Raw genomic sequence first — 8,744 nt, forward strand, 5'->3', positions numbered from 1 at the left:
AGAATCTACCTACAGTTCCAGTAGAGTTAGTTGAGAGGCAGAGCACCCAGACCAGAATCTACCTACAGTTCCAGTAGAGTTAGTTGAGAGGCAAGCACCCAGACCAGAATCTACCTACAGTTCCAGTAGAGTTACATGAGAGGCAGAGCACCCAGACCAGAATCTACCTACAGTTCCAGTAGAGTTAGTTGAGAGGCAGAGCACCCAGACCAGAATCTACCTACAGTTCCAGTAGAGTTAGTTGAGAGGCAGAGCACCCAGACCAGAATCTACCTACAGTTCCAGTAGAGTTAGTTGAGAGGCAGAGCACCCAGACCAGAATCTACCTACAGTTCCAGTAGAGTTAGTTGAGAGGCAGAGCACCCAGACCAGAATCTACCTACAGTTCCAGTAGAGTTAGTTGAGAGGCAGAGCACCCAGACCAGAATCTACCTACAGTTCCAGTAGAGTTAGTTGAGAGGCAGAGCACCCAGACCAGAATCTACCTACAGTTCCAGTAGAGTTACATGAGAGGCAGAGCACCCAGACCAGAATCTACCTACAGTTCCAGTAGAGTTAGTTGAGAGGCAGAGCACCCAGACCAGAATCTACCTACAGTTCCAGTAGAGTTAGTTGAGAGGCAGAGCACCCAGACCAGAATCTACCTACAGTTCCAGTAGAGTTAGTTGAGAGGCAGAGCACCCAGACCAGAATCTACCTACAGTTCCAGTAGAGTTACATGAGAGGAAGAGCACCCAGACCAGAATCTACCTACAGTTCCAGTAGAGTTACGTTGAGAGGCAGAGCACCCAGACCAGAATCTACCTACAGTTCCAGTAGAGTTAGTTGAGAGGAAGAGCACCCAGACCAGAATCTACCTACAGTTCCAGTAGAGTTACATGAGAGGCAGAGCACCCAGACCAGAATCTACCTACAGTTCCAGTAGAGTTAGCATGAGAGGAAGAGCACCCAGACCAGAATCTACCTACAGTTCCAGTAGAGTTACATGAGAGGCAGAGCACCCAGACCAGAATCTACCTACAGTTCCAGTAGAGTTACATGAGAGGCAGAGCACCCAGACCAGAATCTACCTACAGTTCCAGTAGAGTTACATGAGAGGCAGAGCACCCAGACCAGAATCTACCTACAGTTCCAGTAGAGTTAGTTGAGAGGCAGAGCACCCAGACCAGAATCTACCTACAGTTCCAGTAGAGGTAGTTGAGAGGCAGAGCACCCAGACCAGAATCTACCTACAGTTCCAGTAGAGTTACATGAGAGGCAGAGCACCCAGACCAGAATCTACCTACAGTTCCAGTAGAGTTAGATGAGAGGCAGAGCACCCAGACCAGAATCTACCTACAGTTCCAGTAGAGTTAGATGAGAGGCAGAGCACCCAGACCAGAATCTACCTACAGTTCTAGTAGAGTTACCTAGACTTTAGAAGCCTCTTGGACGTAGGTGGGACTAGGGTTTCTGGGATAATGGTGTTGATGTGAGCCATGTCAGCTCGAGGGTTTGAACTCACAACCTTCCGGTTACTAGTCCAACGCTGTAACCACTAGGCTACGCTGCCGCCCCGGATCTGTTGGGGCGGTATGCAGATTAAGTGGGACTAGGGTTTCTGGGATAATAGTGTTGATGTGAGCCATGCGTAGCCTAGTGGTTAGAGCGTTGGACTAGTAACCGGAAGGTTGTGAGTTCAAACCCTCAAGCTGACAAAGCTCACATCAACACTATTATCCCAGAAACCCTAGTCCCACTTAATCTGCATACCGCCCAACAGATCTGGGGTGGCAGCGCTAGCCTAGTGGTTAGAGCGTTGGACTAGTAACCCGGAAGGTTGTGAGTTCAAACCCTCGAGCTGACAAGGCTCACATCAACACTATTATCCCAGAAACCCTAGTCCCCACTTAATCTGCATACCGCCCCAACAGATCTGGGGTGGCAGCGTAGCCTAGTGGTTAGAGCGTTGGACTAGTAACCGGAAGGTTGTGAGTTCAAACCCTCGAGCTGACAAGGCTCACATCAGCACTATTATCCCCAGAAACCTAGTCCCGCCAATCTGCGTACCGCCCCAACAGATCCGGGCGGCAGTGCGTCAGGTTAGGCCGTTGGACTAGTAACCGGAAAGGTTGTGAGTTCAAACCATCGGAGCTGACAGGTACAAACAAATCTGTCGTTCTGCCCCTGAACAGGCAGTTAACCCACTGTTCCCAGGCCGTAATTGAAAATAAGAATGTGTTCTTAACTGACTTGCCTGGTAAAATAAAAAATAAATAAAAAAATCTGCAAATGATGCAATATTTATTGCACTCCACACTGCCCTTTCCCACCTGGACAAAGCACTTGATGGCTGTAGTAGTAATTTGGGCTTGAGTTACCTTAGTCTTCTTAGGCACGGGGACTATGGTGGTCTGCTTAAAACATATTGGTATTACAGACTCGGACAGGGAGGTTGAAAATGGCAGTAGGGCACCTGCCAGTTGGTCAGCGCGCATGCACAAACAGTACACGACCCTGGTAATCCGTCTGGCCCTGATTCCAGCATTCCATCACCACAGTGGTTAACAAACAATGTTAAGGCTCCCAATTAAATTTTCTCTAGTTAGCAATTGAATTGGTGATCAATTGTAGCGTCTCGTAGAGATGAGGGATTGTCGGAGCGATGGTGGGGGCCCTCTGTGTTGTTCCACTATCAGAACTCAGCACATTAATGAACTACTGGTAGAGCAGCTAGGCATTATGGGTAAGGGAATCATTTAATTTGGGCCCTCCTGTCTGTCACTACACTATCACTGAGGAGTAGAGGGTGTGCGTGTGTGTGTACGTGTGTGTCTATGTGTACGTGTGTTAACAGTTTAAAAGGGTGGATGGAAACTGCAAAAGAGAGTACATTTACAAGCTATGAGCATGATAGATAAAGCTGTAAAGCTAACAGTAATGAAATGGATCAGTGAAGAATGTAAATATACTATAAGTTGTCAGGTAACAGGATGGACACACAAACTATGATTAAAAAATTCTCCATAACCACAGTCTGCCTGAGGCACTGAATTGCTGAGTGTGCGTGTGTGCATGTGATTAGGTGTGTGTGACGTGTGAGGTGCGTGTGTGATGTATGGAATTTTAAAGGTCTATTTGTGAAAACAAAATAATCCACTTTCCTAGTAGGCAGTTAAGTCTCTCTGGATAAGAGCGTCTGCTAAATGACCAAAATGTGAAATGTATTAGAACAAACTGCAGTATGCATTTGTGTACAATGGGAATAGATGGGGAATATATATTACAGAAGCGCATATAACATAGAATAGAATATAAAATAGAATCCCATACAGCTAGAAAACCCAAAAGCAGGGAGGTCCAATGTTGGGGAATAGGGATCCTCCATCTACAACGGGATCAGTCCAAGCCACTAAGACATTGTGTCGTAATATGTGCCTTAAAATATAACTCCCTATTCTAAATAAAAATACACCAAAACAGGGCGTCCTGTGTCCCCCCTCTTTCCGATCCATGTTAGAGATCACTTCCCAAATGGCACCCTATTCCCTATATAGTGCACTTCTTTTGACCAGTGTACATAGGGACATGAAGGAAATAAGGTGCCATTTGGGACATAGCGAGGGTCTGTATGTCCTTCGTTTCCGTCCATCCCAGACTATCCAGGGGGGTGGGTAAATATGAAAGGGCTTATTTGTCTACCATTGTGCATTGAGCTGTGTGTGAGCGTGTTAGCATAGCTCCCCTGCTCAGCAGATTACCATGCATACTTACTGTTGTTAACCCGGGTATCTTAGTAACGACACAAGGCAACATCTGCGGAGAAACGGTTTTACTGTAGAAAATAGGCTATGAGGAGAGAGAAAACATAGTATGGCGTATTCATACTGAACTAACATATAAATGCAACATGTAAAAGTGTTCCCATGTTTCAGGAGCTGAAATAAAATATATCTGAAATGTTCCATACTTATTTATCTCACTTTTTTTGCACAAATGTGTTTACATCCCTGTTAGTGGGCATTTCTCTTTTGCCAAGATAATCCATCCACCTGACAGGCATGGTATATCAAGAAGCCCACTCTAAAATGTGCAGTTCTGTCACACAACACAATGCCACAAATGTCTCAAGTTTTGAGGGAGTGTGCAATATCTACATGTTGACTGCAGGAATGTCCACCAGAGCTGTTGTCAGATCATTTTATGTTAATTTCTCTACCATAAGTCGCCAAACAATATTGTTTTAGAGAATTTGGCAATACGTCCAACTGGCCTCACAACTGCAGACATGGTGTAACCACGCCAGCCCAGGACCGCCACATCCGGCTTCTTCACCTGCGGGATCGTCTGAGACCAGCAACCCGGGCAGCTGATGAAACGGTGTGTTTGCACAGCCGAAGAATTTCTGCACAAACTGTCAGAAACCGTCTCAGGAAGCTCATCTGAGTGTGTCATGTTTGTCATTTATTATCATGTCTTGTCCCTGTGCTCCCCATTCTATTCGTTTCCCTCTGCTGGTCTTATTTGGTTCTTTCCCTCCTTCTATCCCTCTCTCTCCCCCTCCCTCTCTCACTCTCTCGCTCTCTCTTCTCTCTATCGTTCCGTTCCTGCTCCCAGCTGTTCCTATTCCCCTAATCATCATTTAGTCTTCCCACACCTGTTCCCGATCCTTTCCCCTGATTAGAGTCCCTATTTATTCCTTTGTGTTCCGTTCCTGTCCCGTCGGTTCCTTGTTTAGTATTCACCATGCTGTGATTGCGTTTCGCCCTGTCCTGTCGTGTTTTTGCTGTGATTGTGTATCGCCCTGTCCTGTCGTGTTTTTTGCCTTCATCAGATGCTGCGTGTGAGCAGGTGTCTCTATCAACTACGGCCTGCGCCTACCCGAGCGACCTGCAGTCTGTGGCCGCTTCTCCAGTTATTCCCCTCTACAGACTAGAGGATTTTTGTTATTCCCTGTTTGGACTTAAATAAACTCTGTTTCTGTTAAGTCGCTTTTGGGTCCTCTTTCACCTGCATGACAGAAGGAACCGACCAAGGAATGGACCCAGCGACTACAGACGCTCGTTACACTGCCGTCAAGATCCAAGGAGCCATGCTCGGCAGACACGAGCAGGAATTGTCTGCTGCTCGCCATGCCGTGGAGAACCTGGCCGCTCAGGTTTCCGACCTCTCTGGACAGTTCCAGAGTCTACGTCTCGTGCCACCTGTTACTTCCTGGCCTGCCGAGCCTCCAGAACCTAGGGTTAATAACCCACCTTGCTACTCCGGGCAGCCCACTGAGTGCCGCTCCTTTCTCACGCAGTGTGAGATTGTGTTCTCTCTCCAACCCAACACATACTCTAGAGAGAGAGCTCGGGTTGCTTACGTCATTTCACTCCTTACTGGCCGGGCTCGAGAATGGGGCACAGCTATCTGGGAGGCAAGGGCTGATTGCTCTAACAAATTCCAGAACTTTAAAGAGGAGATGATTCGGGTTTTTGACCGTTCAGTTTTTGGTAGGGGAGGCTTCTAGGGCCCTGGCTTCCTTATGCCAAGGTGAACGGTCCATAACGGATTATTCTATTGAGTTTCGCACTCTTGCTGCCTCTAGTGAGTGGAACGAGCCGGCGCTGCTCGCTCGTTTTCTGGAGGGACTCCACGCAGTGGTTAAGGATGAGATTCTCTCCCGGGAGGTTCCATCAGATGTGGATTCTTTGATTGCTCTCGCCATCCGCATAGAACGACGGGTAGATCTTCGTCACCGGGCTCGTGGAAGAGAGCTCGCATCAACGGTGTTTCCCTGCTCCGCATCGCAACCATCTCCCTCCTCTGGCTTTGAGACTGAGCCCATGCAGCTGGGAGGGATTCGCATCTCGAATAAGGAGAGGGAACGGAGGATCACCAACCGCCTGTGCCTCTATTGCGGAGTTGCTGGACATTTTGTTAATTCATGTCCAGTAAGAGGCCAGAGCCCATCAGTAAGCGGAGGGCTACTGGTGAGCGCTACTACTCAGGTCCCTTCATCTAGATCTTGTACTACTATGTCGGTCCATCTACGCTGGACCGGTTCGGGTGCTACATGCAGTGCTTTGATTGACTCTGGGGCTGAGGGTTGTTTCATGGACGAAGCATGGGTTCGGAAACATAACATTCCTTTCAGACCGTTAGACAGGCCTACGCCCATGTTTGCCTTAGATGGTAGTCATCTTCCCAGTATCAAATTTGAGACACTACCTTTAACTCTCACAGTATCTGGTAACCACAGTGAGACTATTTCTTTTTTGATTTTCCGTTCACCGTTTACACCTGTTGTTTTGGGTCATCCCTGGCTAGTATGTCATAATCCTTCTATTAATTGGTCTAGTAATTCTATCCTATCCTGGAACGTTTCTTGTCATGTGAAGTGTTTAATGTCTGCCATCCCTCCCGTTTCTTCTGTCCCTACTTCTCAGGAGGAACCTGGCGATTTGACAGGAGTGCCGGAGGAATATCATGATCTGCGCACGGTCTTCAGTCGGTCCCGAGCCAACTCCCTTCCTCCTCACCGGTCGTATGATTGTAGTATTGATCTCCTTCCGGGGACCACTCCTCCTCGAGGTAGACTATACTCTCTGTCGGCTCCCGAACGTAAGGCTCTCGAGGATTATTTGTCTGTGTCTCTTGACGCCGGTACCATAGTGCCTTCTTCTTCTCCGGCCGGGGCGGGGTTCTTTTTGTTAAAAAGAAGGACGGTACTCTGCGCCCTGCGTGGATTATCGAGGGCTGAATGACATAACGGTTAAGAATCGTTATCCGCTTCCCCTTATGTCATCAGCCTTCGAGATTCTGCAGGGAGCCAGGTGCTTTACTAAGTTGGACCTTCGTAACGCTTACCATCTCGTGCGCATCAGAGAGGGGGACGAGTGGAAAACGGCGTTTAACACTCCGTTAGGGCATTTTGAGTACCGGGTTCTGCCGTTCGGTCTCGCCAATGCGCCAGCTGTTTTTCAGGCATTAGTTAATGATGTTCTGAGAGACATGCTGAACATTTTTGTTTTTGTCTATCTTGACGATATCCTGATTTTTTCTCCGTCACTCGAGATTCATGTTCAGCACGTTCGACGTGTTCTACAGCGCCTTTTAGAGAATTGTCTCTACGTAAAGGCTGAGAAGTGCTCTTTTCATGTCTCCTCCGTTACTTTTCTCGGTTCCGTTATTTCCGCTGAAGGCATTCAGATGGATTCCGCTAAGGTCCAAGCTGTCAGTGATTGGCCCGTTCCAAGGTCACGTGTCGAGTTGCAGCGCTTTTAGGTTTCGCTAATTTCTATCGGCGTTTCATTCGTAATTTCGGTCAAGTTGCTGCCCCTCTCACAGCTCTTACTTCTGTCAAGACGTGTTTTAAGTGGTCCGGTTCCGCCCAGGGAGCTTTTGATCTTCTAAAAGAACGTTTTACGTCCGCTCCTATCCTCGTTACTCCTGACGTCACTAGACAATTCATTGTCGAGGTTGACGCTTCAGAGGTAGGCGTGGGAGCCATCCTATCCCAGCGCTTCCAGTCTGACGATAAGGTTCATCCTTGCGCTTATTTTTCTCATCGCCTGTCGCCATCTGAGCGCAACTATGATGTGGGTAACCGTGAACTGCTCGCCATCCGCTTAGCCCTAGGCGAATGGCGACAGTGGTTGGAGGGGGCGACCGTTCCTTTTGTCGTTTGGACAGACCATAAGAACCTTGAGTACATCCGTTCTGCCAAACGACTTAATGCCCGTCAAGCTCGTTGGGCGTTGTTTTTCGCTCGTTTCGAGTTTGTGATTTCTTACCGTCCGGGTAGCAAGAACACCAAGCCTGATGCCTTATCCCGTCTGTTTAGTTCTTCTGTGGCTTCTACTGATCCCGAGGGGATTCTTCCTTATGGGCGTGTTGTCGGGTTAACAGTCTGGGGAATTGAAAGACAGGTTAAGCAAGCACTCACGCACACTGCGTCGCCGCGCGCTTGTCCTAGTAACCTCCTTTTCGTTCCTGTTTCCACTCGTCTGGCTGTTCTTCAGTGGGCTCACTCTGCCAAGTTAGCTGGTCATCCCGGTGTTCGAGGCACTCTTGCGTCTATTCGCCAGCGCTTTTGGTGGCCGACTCAGGAGCGTGACACGCGCCGTTTCGTGGCTGCTTGTTCGGACTGCGCGCAGACTAAGTCGGGTAACTCTCCTCCTGCCGGTCGTCTCAGACCGCTCCCCATTCCTTCTCGACCATGGTCTCACATTGCCTTAGACTTCATTACCGGTCTGCCTTTGTCTGCGGGGAAGACTGTGATTCTGACGGTTGTCGATAGGTTCTCTAAGGCGGCACATTTCATTCCCCTCGCTAAACTTCCTTCCGCTAAGGAGACGGCACAAATCATTATTGAGAATGTATTCAGAATTCATGGCCTCCCGTTAGACGCCGTTTCAGACAGAGGCCCGCAATTCACGTCACAGTTTTGGAGGGAGTTCTGTCGTTTGATTGGTGCGTCCGTCAGTCTCTCTTCCGGGTTTCATCCCCAGTCTAACGGTCAAGCAGAGAGGGCCAATCAGACGATTGGTCGCATACTACGCAGCCTTTCTTTCAGAAACCCTGCGTCTTGGGCAGAACAGCTCCCCTGGGCAGAATACGCTCACAATTCGCTTCCTTCGTCTGCTACCGGGTTATCTCCGTTTCAGAGTAGTCTGGGTTACCAGCCTCCTCTGTTCTCATCCCAGCTTGCCGAGTCCAGCGTTCCCTCCGCTCAAGCGTTTGTCCAACGTTGTGAGCGCACCTGGAAGGAGGGTGAGGTC

The sequence above is a fragment of the Oncorhynchus gorbuscha genome, linkage group LG06 (genome assembly GCF_021184085.1).
Source record: "Oncorhynchus gorbuscha isolate QuinsamMale2020 ecotype Even-year linkage group LG06, OgorEven_v1.0, whole genome shotgun sequence".
Taxonomy (NCBI): domain Eukaryota; kingdom Metazoa; phylum Chordata; class Actinopteri; order Salmoniformes; family Salmonidae; genus Oncorhynchus; species Oncorhynchus gorbuscha.